This window comes from Micropterus salmoides, unplaced genomic scaffold (genome assembly GCF_014851395.1).
Source record: "Micropterus salmoides isolate LMB-PRFRI ecotype aquatic unplaced genomic scaffold, ASM1485139v1 Ms_hic_scaffold_17, whole genome shotgun sequence".
Lineage (NCBI taxonomy): Eukaryota > Metazoa > Chordata > Actinopteri > Centrarchiformes > Centrarchidae > Micropterus > Micropterus salmoides.
The window spans coordinates 1305387-1317172 of NW_024040817.1; positions in this window are offsets into that span (position 1 = coordinate 1305387).

Here is an 11786-nt window from a genome sequence, read left to right on the forward strand (position 1 = left end):
TAGGTGGTCATTTAAATATTAGAAGTTTACTGTCTAAAAGTGAGCAAATACAGCATCTTTTACTGGGTTCAAACCTGGACTTTTTATGCTTATCTGAAACCTGGCTTAATCAAAATGCCCCATTAGCAGCTCTGAATATTCCTGGTTATAATATATACAGGACAGACAGACAGGAATCAAAAAAGGGGGAGGTGTGATGGTTTATATAAGAAGCACATTACAGTGTCACAAAATCCAGTGGTCAAATTGTAATCTAGAATGTTTAGGGCTCAATGTCAGGCTTTCCCCACAAATGTCCTTTGTCCTTGTTGTAATGTACAGGCCTCCCTCGGCAGATAACAGCTTTTATGAAAACTTTGAGCAGCTGCTAAAAGAAAACAATCTTGATAAAGAAATTATTATAATGGGGGATTTTAACATTAACTGGCAGGACAAACTCTCTAGAAAAAAGCTTAAACAAATCACAGACAGGTTTGATTTAACACAAGTTGTCCGTGGGCCAACGAGAATAACTAACTCTACTAAGACTCAAATCGATCTTATATTTACCAATAGACCAGAAAGAATTGTAAAATCGTTCAATATGTTGACAGGTTTATCGGACCATAATTTAACTCTTGTCACCAGGAAACTTACTAAAAAACGCTTTCATTCTTGTACTAGTAATAAAAAGGCACCACTACAATTCCTAAAAGTAAATATCAAAACTTTTTAGACGCAGCTAACCAAATTCAATGGGATGACATTTTACCCTTAGTTGACTCTGACAAAGATAGCCAAACATTTTTAATTACACTTGAGAGAACTATTAAAGAATTCATTCAAAAAATCAAGTACAAACATAACAAAAACACTGTACCTTGGATAAATCCAGACATTATAAAAATCATGAAAGAGCGAGACTTAGCCCTAAAATTAGCAAATAAAACTAAATCAGCGCATGACAGAGGACGTTTCGCCATGTTGAGAAATAAAGTTGTAAGGTCATTAAGAAAGCAAAGGCTGATTTCTTTATTACTATAATTGAGAAATCTAATGGAAATCCTAAAGTAATATGGAGCCAGCTAAGAAAAATGACAGGTGATCAACCCAATGAACAAAAAACTGTAGAAATTAAAGTAAATGACCGGCTGACAAACAATACTCTAGAGGTAGCAGAGGCTTTTAATCATCATTTTATTGATTCTGTGGCTAACATAGCAAGCTGTTTTACACCTGAGAACGTATTTACTCCGCCAATAGACACAAGTCAATCAGTTTTCAACGTATTTAATATCACAGAACTAGAAGTGTCACAGACCATTAAATCACTCAGACCATCGAGATGCAAAGATATTTTTGATATAGATACGGTGATGATCAAGGCTTTAAGTACATCAATTACACCACCCATCACCAAAATTATTAATCTGTCCATTTCTCAAAATCTGTTCCCAAGCATGTGGAAACCAGCTGTTGTTGTTCCAGTTTTTAAAAGTGGAGATCCTCATTCCATGTCAAACTACAGGCCCATAAGTATATTGCCCACAGTGTCTAAGATTGCCGAGAAACTGATTGCAAAGCAAATTATTAACCATCTAAACACCACTCCCTATGCTCTCCACCCTATGCAGTTTGGCTTTAGAGCAAAATACTCCACCGAGACTGCGACTTGTTTCCTTACTGAAAATATAAGAGCTCTGTTAGATCAAGGTGGGGTTGTTGGAGCGGTATTTCTGGATCTCAGGAAGGCTTTTGACACTGTTAATTATAAAATTTTACTGACAAAATTATGTAATTTTAATTTTTCCTCAGATGCACTTAAATGGGTTGAGTCTTATCTCACTGACCGTTCCCAACATGTCAGAGTTCAATCATCTAAATCAGCGGCCTTGAGTCTGTCCACCGGTCTTCCTCAGGGATCTAATTTAGGGCCTCTGTTATTCTCCATTTATATAAATGACCTCCCACTCGCTTGTCCTGATGTTTTTGTGCAGATGTATGCTGATGACACCGTAGTCTATGCACACGGTAGGAATATCGCTCAGGTGGTTGAGAAGCTCACTAACTCCATGGATAGCATCACAGCTTGGTTGAAACACTCCTGCCTGCAGCTGAATACATCAAAAACAGTAGCAATGTTTTTTACTAAGTCCCACAAAAACTTCAGTGTTGAGCCAGATATTTTTGTTTCAGGGGAAAAATTGCAGATCGTGTCAGAATACAAATATCTGGGAGTTTTAATTGATTCAAAGTTATCATCTTCATCACATGTAAAAATGGTCTGTAATCGAATTAAATATAGTCTCAGTAACTTTAGACACATTCGCCATCAAATGTCCACACAGGCAGCAAAAATGTACATGCACTCTATGATTTTCTCACACATCACTTACTGTCTACCCATTTGGGCACAAGCTAGTATTACATCTTTGAAACCTCTGCAATCACTTTACAAACGAACTGTTAAAACTCTGGATAAGAAACCATGTATTTCTCATCACTGTCCAATATTACAAAAATATAGATTGCTCAGTTGGGATAATATGGTTAAATACTCAAATCTATGTCTTATTTATAAAATTATTCATGGTTTATCTTCCCCTCCCCTCCAACAGTTTGTCAATACCCGAACAGCTGATTCATGCAGGACCAGAGGTGCAGCTAGGGGAGATTGTATCATTCCCTTTAGGAAAAGTGTATTTGGTCATACTGCTTTTTCTGTTCTAGCTGCTGCTGAGTGGAACCTCACCCCCATAATTATCAGAAATATAAACACGTATAGTTCATTTAAGATTCAGTTAAGGAAATGGCTTATTGATCATCAGAGTTGTCAACATTAACCTATTACTACACATGCCCTTGATGCACACTGTTGACTTTTTTTTCCTTATGTGTGTCATGGTTTTACGTGATGTTTGTCCGATTGTTGTTTTGATGTGTTTAGATTGTATATTTAATATAATTGATATTTTACTAAATGTATCTTAATTTTTTAGTGCTATGTACTATGTAATCTTTTTTAGGGTGACTCTTAACATCTGTCTAGGGACTGCAGATGAAAAATAGCCTTTAGGCTAATTCTGGCATATTGACAGAAATGTTTATGAATATGCACTGTCCCTGTAATAAATAAATAAACAAACAAACAAACAAAAAAACAAACAAAATAAATACAAAAAAAAACAAGATAAGAGCATGAAAAATTAATATAAAATTAGTAAAATACAATAAAATAAAAGGGATAAAATAAAGTCAAATAAAATCAGGAAAGGCTCTCCTATAAAAGTATGTTTTAAGAAGGGACTTAAAAGAGTTCACTGACTCAGCCGACCTGATTTCCTCGGGCAGGCTGTTCCAGAGCCTCGGGGCCCTGACAGCAAACGCTCTGTCCCCTTTAGTTTTCAGTCGAGACTCTGGAACAGACAACAGACCTCTGCCCGAGGATCTCAAGGTACGTGCTGGTGCGTATGGGACTAAAAGGTCAGAAATATAACAAGGCGAGAGGCCATGAAGAGCTTTAAAAGTGATCAATAGAATTTTAAAGTCAATTCTAAAACATACTGGGAGCCAGTGCAATGAAGCTAAAATAGGAGTAATGTGGTCATATTTCTTTGTTCTGGTTAAAAGCCTGGCAGCTGAGTTCTGGACAGTGTGGAGTCGATCAATAGATTTTTGGGTTAAACAGGTGAAAAGGCTGACAGGTTATGTAATGACCTAATAGGTGTAGTTGTTGTTTGGCTGGCCTGACCCCAAACAGTTATGCAATACGATAAATGAGAAAATATCTCACTGAATGCATAAACTGCTGTGCTGCCTGAAGGGTTATATATTGTGTTATTAATCGTAAGCAGTTTAAATTTGTCCTGACAGTTCTGCATATTCTCTTTACATGTCTATCAAACTTAAGATGAGAATCTAAAGTAACCCCTAAAAATTTAAATTAATTTACCTATCTCCCTCTCATCAATCTTTATTCTGAAATTTCATTGACCTTTCTTTTTATTATCATTTTGGGTCAGATGATTATTTCGGAGCCACTGTGATACACCGTCCAGTTCTTTTGGAAGCATTTTAGTCAAGAGTAAAATTACTGGACTGTTGGATGGATTCCCTACACTTCATACAGAGCCTGGTAGCAGCGGCGTGACCAGGACGTGGCCTCCCACGTCACCTTATTATCCAAAGTTATAACTGTCTGTGTGCTGTGTCAGTGGCGGGATCCTAGTTTGAATCTTTAGAGTTGGAACTTGACAACAATGATCTCTTAAGCTGAACACACTGTTAGCTGGATAACTAGCCAATGTTTATACACAATTCAACTTGCACCTACTAAGCCCACCACAGCTTAGTGGGTGAAGACTCATCTGCAATTGTCTACCTGTTGAATGTCGCATAGAAAGACGAAACTTTATAGCATTATTCTATATTCACATTCATAATGTTTTAATGGATTATGTGTTAGGTCCAGTACAGTAGGTGTGTCAGCGTAAATGAAAAATTGCTAATGCTCATGGTAAATTCTTACACTTGCTGTGAGTTTCTGATTTGTGGTTGTTGTACAGATTGAAGATCTTTCTACATGTTTTTGTGGTTGTCATTTTAACTGTGTAAGAGCCAGAATGACAAAGATAATAAAGCAATTTGGAGAATAAACAAAGCTTTTGACTCATATTAATTCCCCAAAATGTATTTCTTACAGTGAACTTTTCAGCTTTACAATAGAGGGAAACTCCCGACCTTCACTGTAAAGGATCCACCTTCACCTTCATGTATTATCTAATTCAACAGTGAAACCACTGTCTGAGTACACTGTGACCTTCATAATGTGTCGGTTGGTTATTCTTATGACATCAAAGTAAGCTGCTTCATTCAATACAAGACTCCTGTGGACCTGTGGAAAGTACTTTAAATCATTTTACTTCTTCAAATTAAAGATAAAGGTATCATTTTAATTTGAAAATGAATGTCACAAATAATAAACATACTTTTAAACGGTCACCAGCCGAAAAGTTCAGGAAACAATTGTAAACAAAAAGGTGTAAAATGTGTTTTCTTATTTCCCAATGTGTTTGGTGACCCAGACATCTACTGCCGCTTGTGAATGGATTTTTTTTTTTACAGCCAAATAAATGAACAATATTTCAGTTTCATTTAACCTCATCTTTACATTCACACTATTGTCCCTGTCAAGAAAAAGCCCTTGGGTAAGCTTGAGACAAAAGTGTTTGTAGCTGTTCCCACCAGCATTACTTAAATTACATGCTTCAAAGCCACAGTATCATTACACAAAAAATATGTACTCCTTCCTCCTTTATCCTGCCTTTTTAATCTTTCTCTCCATCCTCTGCCTTCTCGCCTGCACTTGACGTATTCGCTCCAAAAGCTTTTGTATTATTCCAGCAATTATTACTAATTGTTTCAAATGATAAAGAGTCAATTATTATTCAGGATTTTTTAGTATAACAATTGCTCCGAATAAGGTCTGGTTCTCTTTTCAACTGTTTCAGGGGGTTTACTGAGAAAATAATATTCCCACTGAGCTTTAGGAAAATGTGATGGAAGTCTTTCAGTATATCTAAATCAGTTACAATTAAATAATGATACAAAGTGTTTTGACGTTGACTGAGGCTTTCGCTTACGACTAGGAAACCAGTAAAGCCACAGAAATGTTGGGTGGACTATTTAATATATGATGGATTGTTGTCTGTGGTATGACTTGCATAAGGAAAGGAATTTCTACATAAAACTAGATTTGGTACAAGATTATGGGCTTTGGTGACTCTGTTTCCAGGTAATTGTCATGGGTATATTAAACAACCTAGATGACAACTTTAACTGGTAATGGATGAGTCACTGTAGCTGCGTTGAGGTGAAGTGGTTTATGAGATAGAGCTGGGTATTTTTGTCATTATTTTTCTGTACAGTGGTGATGAGGATGCAGTGTGGAAATTTTAGACAGCTTCCCTGAAAATAACACACACATTTGTGTTAAGATAATAAAATACTTAGTGTCTGAACTGGTTACATCAGTTTGCAAACAGGGCCTTTTCTTTTCTGTCCTTTCATGCATCATCTGCTCTGCATTTCTTTTATTTGCATACTTTTTAAGTAATGTGTTCTTTAGGTTTCTTCCTACTTTTTTTATGCCCAACTGGCTTGTGACCAGAAGGTTTCTGGTCACAAGCCAGTTTCCTGAGGGATCAGGATACATCTGGGTGGAGAAAGTGAAAAGAAAGAATCTTGACCAATAAATGCTTTGGTGGAGCTGCTCAGTAGCCAGCAGATGTGGTTGTACTGGGGAGAATCCAAGTGTGGTGCATCCGGGGGTGGATGGGTGTAACTGTGTGAGAAGGCCCATCCTGGAAAAAAAAAAACTATTTTGCTTTCAGGGAAACTTCTCTAAATGAAAGGTTTTTAAAAATGTAATAAAATTATAACTAGGGCTGCTTGATAATAATCCTTATAACGATTATTTTGCTCACAATTACTTGGCAAAATTACGCATTTATTGAACTTTTAAAATTGAATGTTTTTGTCATAAATGCATTGCCCCCAAAATCCTAGTTAGCCCATCAAATAAGATCAACATTAATAACTTTAAACAGCATTTAACAACACAAGAGGTTGATGCAGTGTTTCCTGTACGTCGACTGCCCTGGGGCAGTGGTGTGGGGCGGGGCTCTGTGTGTGCGAGCTTAGCAGGTGACAGGGGAACCACTGAGTCGACACAACTTGTTATGTTCCCTAACGCTGAAACTCACCCACAATGTTCTGTCAGGAGACGCAGTGATTAAACTAAGAGTGAGTAAGACAAGTATAAATAATAAGAATGATGACTAACACATTTTGTAGCTGTTATGACCCCTGTCATTGTGGCTCGAGCTGAACTAAACATGCCACAAGCTGGCTGAGAGTGAGTTTGAGCTAGTGATGTGTGGATCGATACTAAAGTATCGATATTTCTGTTTCCTGCTCTAGGACAGATACTCATATAAAAGGATCGATATCTAAAATCAGTCATTTTAAATGAGTGTGTGTTTATCATAAATATTTTATTGTCACCAGGATGGTCTAATTAACTTCTCCTTCCACCTATTAAAGTCATACTTGTGCTACGGCTCTGTGATGGAGTTTTTTTGAAGTGAGCACTGCAGCTCTTTTCATTTCTATTTCCTGACCATGGCTGACTGTAAAAGCTGTCACATCTGGCTGTATGGATCGTATACGAATAAAGTGGTATCACACATCACTAGTTTGAGCTTCTATGGAGGGGTGAGAGCCACCTCTGTAAAAGAAAGGGGTGCGCTGGATTTGCAACACAGGACAAAATGAGAGCACCATCCAAAATGAAATCTGCACAATAATCGTTTTATTATTATTATCCTGTTTGCACATTCATCGGAAGCCAAAATACTAATCGTAATTGATTAATTACACAGCCCTATCTATGAATTACACTCTCATTCCTTGCCTGGACTGTCTTTTGTCACCTCATCTAAGTAATAAACCACTAACTTTGATGTTTTGTGACATGTAACTTGTCAAAACCATTGCCTTTTCAATTCTGTAACCATACAGACGCAAAATTAACAGTGACTTAGTAATATTATTACTCTTTTTGGATCTGCTAATGCTGCATCAAGTTATGTTAAGATAAAAATTAAATACAGAGCATTGTTTGATCATGTAAAGTTGTGATTTATTATGAAAGTCCTGTAAATGCTGCTTTTCACAGGAATAAAAGGTGGTCTGACAGATTTTACTCATGCCAAAGTAAGCTTGTTAAATCTGTCCAATGCAACACAGTATTTGCGTACTGATTTAGTCATTAGTGTTAGTGACATAGTGACATTCTAGTCTGCTTATGGATGACTAAACGTTTGATTACAGTAAGGAACTGAGAGTCTATTCAAACAACACTCTTCTAAAATATAAAGCTTGGAAACTACTGAACACATAGTATCTCAATTACAACTCAGCTACTCATGCTAAAAACAATCACTCCTTCTGCTAGAACCACATCAATGGGCTTGTGTCTACGCATGTCAGAACAAGAAACCCACTCATTAGTAATTGGTTGCTGACTGGGTAAACGCTGCTCCCTCAAAACACATGTTATTCCCAGCCAAACATGAGCCATTTGTTTTCAACACAGAGTTGAGGTTGGGAAACCACAGCAACTATATGGTTGCTGTTGACAGAAAAACAAATTTGCAGTAAATTGGCCTCAAGCAGCCATTCAAATCTCACTCCGGCTTTAATTTGGTTGCAGAAGCAGTTCAACTAAATAGAAGAAGTCTATTCCAGTCATTTAGTTTTCCAATTCTCTACAACTTTTATTTGAAAGATTACAGGAATATACATGTCTTCATCTACAGTTTGGCAAGCTTTAAAGGCATTTTATTGACTTTGTATTGATTATTTTCTCTGTACTGATTACATTGGTAGCTAGCTATATTACTGTAACTCATCAGTGTAACGTTATGAAAGTAAATACCAAACATGAAAAAATACAGCTTCTGACTGCTTTTATCTGTGTGGAGTTAAAAGTGTGAATGCAGAAGATGAGGTAACAAAACTGAAAATGAGACCAGTGTTGCTGGGTTATTGATACTGAATTAAAGGAAAAATCTGTTTTACAGCCTGGTTCTTATATTTGTAGTTTTAGCCTTTAGTCTTTATAAAGATGAATGTTAACTAATATTAATTTGAATGTCCATTTTGGTTGAGGTGATGTGACTAAAATAAAACTGGACGTTTCAAACCAGCCTTACTGACTGTTAAGTAAAATGTTATCATACTAAAGGTATGAAAATACAAATCAGTGTCAGTCTCTTTACATCTTTGGGGGGGAAAGCACTGCATCAGAGGTTTACTTGTATCTTATTAAAATAAATGGGGACAAATCTTCTGCACTGGATTAATATTCTAACACTAGGTGCTGTTGTTATTATGATGCTGCGTAATAAATATGACAAATTGTATAAAAATATACACCGAGATGATCAGCTGAGACAGAGAGAGAGAAAGAGAGATGAGAGGTGGGAGGATGAGAAAACAGAGAGAAAATTGTTGCAGTTGGTGTTTGTTATTTTTTCTGGGCGTGGATGTGTTCACATGTGCACCGGGGTTAGAAATTACCTCCTATTTCTTCTTGTTGTTTTTGTCACTTCTGTCCTTTTCAGGGGAAATTTAATGAAATTTAAATGAAACGTTAGCAAAGACGCTAACAGCAAGCAGTAAGAACATTAAGTTTAGCTGTTCCAGGCCACCACTTGTTGTTGCTTTCCTTTAACGATATTGTTCACTGATGTTTATTTGCTGGCACAGTGGTTTGTGTTTGACAGTATTTTCCTCTCTGTCTGACATACAGACATTTTATCCAATTACTCAGAAAGGGCTATAGTCATATATTTGTGTGGAAACCATTCTTAGTAATCATGAGAAGTATATCCAGGAGGTAAACCAAGTGGAAAAGCAAAGTTCAGGTTGTTCTCTATTTTGTTTAATGCCACATACTTTGGGAATTTGTGAAGGCCCCTGAACAGTTTATGACCTTAAGAACTAGTTCGGCATTTTGGGAAATGGGTAAACAAATGAGATATATATGAAATGAGATGATCTTAGTTAGTGAGCTTTAGTGGTGCTGGCAGGCTCGACAGAGGGCCAAGCTAGCTGTTTCACCCTGTTTACAGTCTTTATGCTAAGCTAAGCTAAGCTAACCAGCCAGCCCGACATGCCAGTGGTATCAATCTTCTCATCTAACTCTCAGCAAGAAAGAGAAGTGTTCTTCCCAAAATGTCAAACTATTCTTTTAAGCTGATGATACACGGAGCAACTTTTAGAGCAACAGTGCTGAGCAATGTTGCCATCAATGGTAGTAATGAGTAAAGACTGCCCAGCAACATTACTTTAAAAGTTGCCCCGTGTATCATAAGCTTTATAGAACCATACCAGCAATGTTGCTTGATTTAGACCAGGGGTTTTCAAGGTCTGAGACTGCAGGCCTCCCCCCAGACAAAGCTTGTGAAACAGCACCCCTTCCACGAATCTTTAGTTTACTTGGTTAGTTTCGTTGAATTCCTCAGTGCGTTTGGGACCATGATAATATTATTTGATCCCATAGACACTCAACATTTGAGCCAAAATAGCCTAATATTGCTGTTTGACATAACTTCTGACTACACCAAATATTTTTTTAAAAGCTCTTTCCTGGGGCATCTTTTAGTTTCTGAAGCTGATGGGGGGGAAAACAGTTGCCAAAAACTACAGTATCTCTGAACTCTAACACATGTAGGCTCTTCTATGTAATCTCATTTTGGATTTAATGCAGTAAGTAATGTAATATTGTTTTTCTTCCATTCACTGAGCCTCCCCTGAAACAGTTTGGAGCCCCCCTAGTGAGGCCCGCTGAACACTTTTAAAACCCTGATTTAGACCATTAACTGCATACTTTACATTGCTGCTGACTGTTTTGCCAACCATGCTGTAGACTTACAATTTTCAAAATTACAGCATGAAAATTTAATATAAAAGTTTACTTATATAAGTTTACTATGAGAAGTCCTCACTGTGTTGCCCCACAATGATATTATAACTCTGACAAAACATAACAGAGACTGGGATCAGCTGATATAAGTCATGCAAGTTTCAAGAGTCTACCAACTGATTTTTATAAGTAAGAAAAGGCAAAAATGTTTAAATTCTACAGCATGCAATGGATGGTCAGTAGGAATACAACGTATACATTAATTATAGTTAAGGAGCTAAAACAACAACAGTCCTTTATGTGTGCATGAAGATGTACTGTATACACTGCATTTATGAAATGTGTTGTGGCAGCTGTCGAGAAAGTCCCGCACCCTGCATCATTCCTGTGATTTGGTGGATAGTATTGAATATTCTGTTTATAATCTTCCAAACTACTACTTGCCAAACCATTCTTTTAATCTTTTCAATTTTCAAAAATGTGTTCCCTTTTCCAGGCACTTCTCGGGGCAGTTCCTCAGGAGTGGAACAGCGATGTGCCGGTTGTCCAGCGAGCATGCAGTGAAAATGCAGAACTTCTACAAAGGGCTACATCCTGTATGTGTGCGTCTGTCTCTCTGCGCGTCTAGTCGTCACTCTCGAAGGTGTGCAGGTAGGTTTTGAGGCTCAGGGTGCTGGTATAAGTGAGGTTGGTAGACCGGTAGAGGTCCAGGCCCGTCAGGATCTCGACATCTCGGACTCGGGCTGTATGGAGCTTCAGTAGGTCTTCAACCCATTGCGACTCATCCTCAGCATTCTGCAGACACAGACAGGAAGTGGTTATTCACTGTGGATATCGACAGCACCATGCTTATTTAAAATAGTGACCCTAAATGTCCTCAGTCACCATCGTCTTTTACCTAAATGACAGCAGATCTAATCTAAAACCATTACTGGCTAACAATATATATTTGTTGCTATCCTGTAGAGAATAATGCATGATGTCGCATGCTTCCCCCGAAGCAACTGCAAGCTGCACTTTGTCGGGGTTGCTGAAGTTAACATTTGTGTGGATTTGTTGTGAGAGGCCATGAGTGTTTTCAGTTACATTTTACGTTTTACGTTTTAGTTTAACGGCGGTGTCTGTCAGATGGTGTCAAGGGGACACTATCATATCAGCAGAGAATAGGGCAAGTAGATTTTTACTTTAAAGATTACAACTCTTCTCAAAATGTCACGGAAAACAAGATTATGAATGTGCAGAAAGTTTTGATGATGTGCAGAAAACTTGCTGAAACACAGGATATATTGAAGGTCACAGTTTTATAACCTCTTGT